Raw genomic sequence first — 8,090 nt, forward strand, 5'->3', positions numbered from 1 at the left:
TAGCCAAGTGGCCGTGGCATTCTGCTTCGAAGGACGCTGTCCTGGTTTCGATCCCTGGTCAAAATTAATCCGTAGTCACCCATACTATACATATACGGTCGCGCGTTGTTTTGCGACGTTAAACACCGCAACCTAATTTACCGCCCAATTTTTTTTTCTTTCACGTCAGGCTGGAGAAAGTAAGAGAGAAGTAATACAGGAAAGGCAGGGAGGTTAACTGGGCTACGTCCAGTTTGTTATCCCACATATGGGGAGGGGAATAAGTGAGCAAGAGAGAGGGATAGAAGGGATACAAAGGCAGGGAGGTTAACTAGGCTGCGTCCAGTTTGCTACCCTACACATGGGTAGGGGAATAAGGGAGCAAGAGGGAGAGAGAGAGAAGGGATACAAAGGCAGGGAGGTTAACTAGGCTGCGTCCAGTTTGCTACCCTACACATGGGGAGGGGAATAAGAGAGCAAGAGAGAGAGAGAGAAGGGATATAAAGGCGGGGAGGTTAACTAGGCTACGTCCAGTTTGCTACCCTACACATGGGGAGGGGGATAAGGGAGCAATAGAGAGAGAGAGGGAGAGAGAGAGAGAGAAGGGATACAAAGGCAGGGAGGTTAACTAGGCTGCGTCCAGTTTGCTACCCTACACATGGGGAGGGGAATAAGAGAGCAAGAGAGAGAGAGAGGGAGAGAGAGAGAGAAGGGATACAAAGGCAGGGAGGTTAACTAGGCTGCGTCCAGTTTGCTACCCTACACATGGGGAGGGGAATAAGAGAGCAAGAGAGAGAGAGAGAAGGGATACAAAGGCAGGGAGGTTAACTAGGCTGCGTCCAGTTTGCTACCCTACACATGGGGAGGGGAATAAGGGAGCAAGAGAGAGAGAGAGAGAGAGAAGGGATACAAAGGCAGGGAGGTTAACTAGGCTGCGTCCAGTTTGCTACCCTACACATGGGGAGGGGAATAAGAGAGCAAGAGAGAGAGAGAGAAGGGATACAAAGGCAGGGAGGTTAACTATGCTGCGTCCAGTTTGCTACCCTACACATGGGGAGGGGAATAAGGGAGCAAGAGAGAGAGAGAGGGATAGAGAGAGAGAGAGAAGGGATACAAAGGCAGGGAGGTTAACTAGGCTGCGTCCAGTTTGCTACCCTACACATGGGGAGGGGAATAAGAGAGCAAGAGAGAGAGAAGGGATACAAAGGCAGGGAGGTTAACTAGGCTGCGTCCAGTTTGCTACCCTACACATGGGGAGAGGAATAAGGGAGCAAGAGAGAGAGAGAGAGAGAAGGGATACAAAGGCAGGGAGGTTAACTAGGCTGCGTCCAGTTTGCTACCCTACACATGGGGAGGGGAATAAGAGAGCAAGAGAGAGAGAGAGAGGGGATACAAAGGCAGGGAGGTTAACTAGGCTACGTCCAGTTTGCTACCCTACACATGGGGAGGGGAATAAGGAAGCAAGAGAGAGAGAGAGAGGGATACAAAGGCAGGGAGGTTAACTAGGCTGCGTCCAGTTTGCTACCCTACACATGGGGAGGGGAATAATAGAGCAAGAGAGAGGGATAGAAGGGATACAAAGGCAGGGAGGTTAACTAGGCTGCGTCCAGTTTGCTACCCTACACATGGGGAGGGGAATAAGGGAGCAAGAGAGAGAAGGAATACAGGAAAGACAGGGAGGTTAACTAGGCTACGTCCAGTTTGCTACCCTACACATGGGGGGGGATAAGGGAGCAAGAGAGAGAAGGAATACAGGAAAGACAGGGAGGTTAACTAGGCTACGTCCAGTTTGCTACCCTACACATGGGGAGGGGAATAAGGGAGCAAGAGAAAGAGAGAGAGAAGGAATACAGAGAAGGCAGGAAGCTTAACTAGGCTACGTCCGGTTTGCTACCCTACACATGGGGAGGGCAATAAGGGAGCAAGAGAGAGAGAGAGAAGGAATATAGGAAAAGTAGAAAGGTTAACTAGACTACGGCCATTTTGCTACCCTACACATGTGGAGAGTAATAAGGGAGTAATATTGTGGAAGAGCACATGCTTGTCCATGTCGGTAAGAACTTTCTTAGCGCACTGAAGTCCTGTGCTGTTCAGTGCGCTAAAAAAGTTCTACGACAGTAGTACGCGAATACGCACTGAAGACGTGCTCGCGATCGTCGAGTAATTAATAAAATAATTACGCTGGTTGAGTGTGCCTTTAAAACACTTCGGTGTCTGCGCAATGTCAACATATGCTTTCTCGTCATTATGGTGCGGTGCACATTTGTTACGCAGTGGCGGCGTTACAGGGTTCTTTAAATAAAAAAAAAAGAAGTAAGTACTGGGGTTTTGCTTGCGAAAACAAGATATGATTATGAAGCAAGCCGTAGTTGTTGACTGCGGATTAATTTTGACCACCAAGGTGTTCTTCAACGATAACTGAAATCGAAGTACGTGGGCGCGCTTTGTCGAAATAATGCCACCTTGCCCAAGAATCGAACCCACGACCTCGTACTTAGCAGGCCATTTTAGCATCTACGTTACTCACTACTGGCTGTGTCGCAGACATCGAGATCTGACTCCACAAGCAGGGCATATACATAGCAAGCTGTGCTTGAGCTAATCTGGCATCTTATTCTTTCGTCGTTTTCTTCTTGTTATGCGGGAAATATACAATGCGCGAGAGTAACCCTGCTTTTCCGTTGTTACAGCTGTCTGGAAGATCGTGAAGGGCATGCTTCCGTCAGAGGGGGTGCAGCGCGTAATATTCAGTAGCAAGGAAAGCCTCCTGCAATACATCGACCGGAGAAACCTGCCAAAGTACATGGGAGGAGAGGTACGTATACCGTGTCATCGATGCGGACAAGCTTGCTTTCTCAGCAAGCAGAGGGAGCGATACACAAAAACCGTCTTAATATTGCATCCAGGCGTACATCGATGCCATAATTTGGAAGGAATTATTGACCCGGGTATCACGCTTCCAAGGCTGAAGCTATGCGTCATGCTTCCCGTCGGTCGCTTGTTCCCCTTGTGGGATGCGGAGTCGGTGAAGGACGGATCCCAACATAAAACAAAATGATGTTTATTAACGTAGTAGCAGCAGCAGGGCAAGCATGCCGATGCTGCGCTTCGAAAGGTTAGAGAAACAAACATGAAACTAAGCTTGGTAGCTTGGGTTATATTGCCAGCGGTGGTGACGTAAGCCTCCGACGGAACTGCGTGGCGCTGTCTTTTATCGGAAACGTGTTGCAGCAGGTCGCTGTGTCACGCCGGGCTAATCAATGACGAGACGGAGGCTGCGTACGTCTGTGCGCAGTGGTCGCCACATCACCCCCCCGCGGAGTGCAGAGCCCTCAGGGTCTGTAGAAATCTGGGAGGCGTACCAGACGTCCAGAGCGTGCCGTGAAAGGAGCGGGCTGCGACGTCGGTGGCTGTGGACGGACGCCAGTTGAAAGAGTGGCGCTGCCAGGGTCGTTCGCCGCGATGTACGCGGGCTTGAGTCGGTCCTGTCCTGGTCGGTAACACGGAGTGGCGAACGGGTGCTCAATTTTTTCCTGGGGGTCGGGGCTGAGAGTGGCGTAGAGGACGGGTGTAGAAACCTAGTGGCTTTTGCGAGCTGTTCCGCTGACGGGCGGCGCTGCGGAGAGACGCTTCAGGAGGGCCGAGTGGACCAAGGTTGGGGTGCCAGGTGTGGCCTTGTGCTGGTCCGCCCAGGGAGACTGGGACCGGGTGGTCGCGGTCGGTGCGGGCGTCGTCATGTTTGCGCTGCCGCTCGACAGCTTGGGCAGGATCGGCGGTCGGGACAGTATGATGTTCGAAGCCAACCAGCGTGGTCGGGACAGTCTGAGGTGGCTCGGTTAGGGTGACACCCGTGGTGTCAGCGAACACCTGACAAGCAGCGCTGGTTCGGGTGTCGCACACAGGATCAGTAGGTGCTGATGCCGTCATGGGTGCCGGGGGCTCGTCTGCCGTCGCGGGTGCCGGGGGCTCGTCTGCCGTCGCGGGTGCCGGGGGCTCGTCTGCCGTCGCGGGTGCCGGGGGCTCGTCTGCCGTCGCGGGTGCCGGGGGCTCGTCTGCCGTCGCGGGTGCCGGGGGCTCGTCTGCCGTCGCGGGTGCAGGGGGCTCGTCTGCCGTCGCGGGTGCAGGGGGCTCGTCTGCCGTCGCGGGTGCAGGGGGCTCGTCTGCCGAAGCGGGTGCCGGGGGCTCGTCTGCCGAAGCGGGTGCCGGGGGCTCGTCTGCCGAAGCGGGTGCCGGGGGCTCGTCTGCCGAAGCGGGTGCCGGGGGCTCGTCTGCCGAAGCGGGTGCCGGGGGCTCGTCTGCCGAAGCGGGTGCCGGGGGCTCGTCTCCTGCGGCGGGTGCGGGCACGGCTGCTGCGGCGGGTGCGAGCACGGCTGCTGCGGCGGGTGCGGGCACGGCTGCTGCGGCGGGTGCGGGCACGGTTGCTGCCGGTTGCGGTGGGGCTAGCACGAACCCTCGAAGTTGGTCGTATGCCTGCGGCCCAAGAGGAGGCACAACGCGTCGCAGAGCAGGAGGAAGCATAGCTACCGTGATGGCGTACTTGTCCTGTTGCGAGACGATGTGACGCAGGGAGAAACCAGCCTCCATCTTGATGAGCCAGATGGCTGGACATTGCGGCCAGAATTCGGGAAACTCCGGCGGCAGCAAGATGCAGTGCGCCGTGGTTTCATCCGGTCGCAGCGCCATCGTGATAGGCGCGTCAGAGGTCGGTTGACTCGGCGTGAGGGTCCCGTGGAATCTTCTGGAAGGTCATTCCAAGGTCCGGGTCATGGCGGTGCGGTTTGTTCGTTTTCCGGGTCACCAGATGTGGGATGCGGAGTCGGTGAAGGACGGATCCCAACATAAAACAAAATGATGTTTATTAACGTAGTAGCAGCAGCAGGGCAAGCATGCCGATGCTGCGCTTCGAAAGGTTAGAGAAACAAACATGAAACCAAGCTTGGTAGCTTGGGTTATATAGCCAGCGGTGGTGACGTAAGCCTCCGACGGAACTGCGTGGCGCTGTCTTTTATCGGAAACGTGTTGCAGCAGGTAGCTGTGTCACGCCGGGCTAATCAATGACGAGACGGAGGCTGCGTACGTCTGTGCGCAGTGGTCGCCACACCCTTAAAGGAGTCTTGAACCACCCCTTGTGCTTGGTGAAAAAAAAAAAAAAAACACATAGAGCGGAAAGCAGATGCTGTGAACAGCTCAGCCAAATCTTGCAGTCGTGCGCGGCAAGTACAGTTAACATGCGGAGCGCGAATTTGCTACTTTCTCAAGCGCCCACTCTTCATACAGAAGCCCGTACACTTTCTTCGGAGGGCCGTCATGCAACAGATATTTCGTCACACAACAGATTGCTGCTATTGGCCGACAGCCGACATAAGCCAAGCGTTGTTTGGATCAGATGCGCTCCCTGCCATGGCGTGCCGCCTCGCGTGCCGGGCGGCACGCCATTACATTACGGCATTACATAGTAGTGACACTAGCCCGCAACGAAGTAACACCGGGAGAGACGAGCGCGTTTAATGACGCGTGCTCAAGGTCACGACGCGCACGTGACGTAGCTTCATTCCCCCTTGTCATCCCTCCCTGTGTAACTTCCAGCTCCCTCGTCGGGACGAAAGAAGAGAGAAAGCGTTTACAGCGTGCGACAAATCCCTGCAACTTCGCTCGTACCTGACGGATTCGCAAGATTTTTGCGGCAATCGGTTCATGAGGCAACAAACTCCGGTACCGGGATCAATGAATCATTACTTGGGAAAATGGTTCAGGAGTCAGGACCCCTTTAAGCTATACAACGGGTACATTAAAAATGTTATCACATTCACTGTGATAACCAAGGGCGTAGCCAAGGGGGAGGGTCGGGGGGTTCAACCCCCCCCCCCGAAATTTTTCAGTTTCGCTTGCGTATATACACGCACACATACAAACGCACGCACGAACATGCATAAAGTATGGTTGAACCCCCCCCCCCCCGAAAAAAATTTCTGGCTACGCCCCTGATTGACTGTGCTAATGAGGAATTTTGCCTAGACGTTCATCTGCATTCGCTTATATTCTCTCTTTTTATCCCTGCGCAGGACACATACGTGTACCAGTACCAGAAGGGCAACCCCCTCGGCGACCGGTGCCCACGATGCACGTATCCCAAGGTGGCCATACCGTGAACCACTTTTGTCATAAAGAGTTCATCGAATGTCAACGTTGACCACACCGCGGAGAGACTGTGATATTGTTAGGTAGAAATAAGACAATATGCACGCATCAAAGTTCGAGTGAGCGTCCCGCAGGCCTCTGCAACGACCGATGGCAGTGGACGCTACAGCTGTTCTGGACATCGCCAAATTCTGCAACGACGGCGCTTTGAGACAACGAGAGAGGATTTGTACAGCAGTCCTCTGAACCCAAGATGAATTGTCGACATGGCGAATTCGACAATGTGTTAATATTTGACCGTGGAAGTGTGTTATGTTTCTGGCCAGCATGGAAGATAGTCGGTACACTGATGGCTGGGAGAACAGCTTTGACGTTGAGCAACCCGAGCAACGGAATTCGTCTTGAAGACGTCATCGCGACGTGACGCTATACCTCGTGTCGACAAGGGAAATCCAAGAAAAACACAACTGTCTTTTAAAACATGTTTCGTGTGGTAACCCATGAAAAGTGGAGCCTGGCTTACGTTAGGCGCGTGTAAGAAAGCGTGACATTGCTTTCCTGTGAGCAGAGGGCTTTCTCTTCGAAGTGTTTTGATCCGCCACCATCTTGATTCGACAGCGAAACAACCTGCATCGTTTCCTTACTTCGACGCCGTCTGAGCGAAGCTGTCTGCATGCTTTGCTGGAATTTGAATTAGACTCAAGATGGTCGCTGTCCGCTTAGCTGTCTGCTTAGCTGGATGAGCACTGGAACACACGGCCAATGTATACAGAACTGAGAGACATGCGCTGTCGCGGCCGAAAAGAAATAAGTCGTTTCCGTGGTCTGGAACTATACGCTGACAATCGCTACGCCTGTTTTGTACTTGTACTTTTTCTTCATACATATCCATCCATTCATCCACTTCAAATACTTCAAAAGCTAGGACGGTATTGTTTTGTATTTGAGCTAGTCGATAACGCTGAGTGCGCGATGGTGTGTTTGTGCGATACTTTTTGAATGTGGGGCGCGCTTGAGCGATATTGACAGCAGTGACCAGAGACAATATGTTTTGTCGGGACCATAAAATTGAAATCATCTGTCCTGACTAATAAATGACCGCTAATGCAGTTTTTTTTCTTTTATTGTCGACATATAAAGAGATCAAACACGTCATAAACGACTCTGGGGCTCAGTATATAGTAATCCTTAAGTGGAGTGACCTCAGAGCTGAGAAAAAAATGTACGCGTTTATTTTTTTTTCAAAACAAAATCTGCTTATCTGCAGCTTCGATGACACCCGTAAGAGACATTTCGTACATTTTTTTCCCTTCCGCTCTCAGCCATTCCTATCCTTAATTTATAACTATTATAGGCGGCGTGCTTAGTTCTCATGTAAAAACTGGCTCCCCAAGCTCGCCCAGACCAACAAGTTGCTGTAAATGTATAGCGTGGCATTATCCTCCTGCGTGTGACGTCACTCGAAAGTTATTTAAATTGTCGGCCGAACGCGATTGTTGGAGTGTGTGTGAAACTCTGCAACGCTGTAAATATAGGTGAACCATCGTACATGCACACGCGACGCATCACATCTTTTATTATTCTCCGAATTTCTATCCTGTATACAGTTGTACAAACTATAACAATAAAACTATATTTCGTGAAATTTGTTCTTCAATTTCGGACTTTGTGCACTTGACCTTGGACCTTGTGCAATGGCGGCTTTGATGACGTCAAGGCAGCGTAATCACTTGCCGTTTAACCTGCTTAAATGTGATGACGGCGCTGCTGGAACGTTTGTGGCCTCTGTGCACGAATAACAGATATACCTGCATGCGATGTACTGATAACATTAACGTGACATGACAACATTAGCGTCCCACCATGTTGGTACTCCAACATGGCGGTTTCCGTGACGTCAGTGCAAGCCATCCGTACGGCAACCACCGAATAAGGCTCTCTACATAGCGGAGCGACACAAAACAAAATCATGA

The 8,090-nt window shown here is 52.2% G+C and overlaps 1 long non-coding RNA gene across 1 annotated transcript; it reads left to right on the forward strand.

Annotated features, from left to right (window-relative positions):
• Window positions 1-6: 6 nt before the first annotated feature.
• On the forward strand, window positions 7-7,762 carry LOC119387877 (uncharacterized). Its single transcript, XR_005182581.2, has 3 exons — window positions 7-190; window positions 1,724-2,794; window positions 6,042-7,762. It is a non-coding gene; the product is annotated as an uncharacterized LOC119387877 (long non-coding RNA).
• The last annotated feature ends 328 nt before the right edge of the window (window positions 7,763-8,090 follow it).

This window comes from Rhipicephalus sanguineus, chromosome 3 (assembly GCF_013339695.2).
Source record: "Rhipicephalus sanguineus isolate Rsan-2018 chromosome 3, BIME_Rsan_1.4, whole genome shotgun sequence".
Lineage (NCBI taxonomy): Eukaryota > Metazoa > Arthropoda > Arachnida > Ixodida > Ixodidae > Rhipicephalus > Rhipicephalus sanguineus.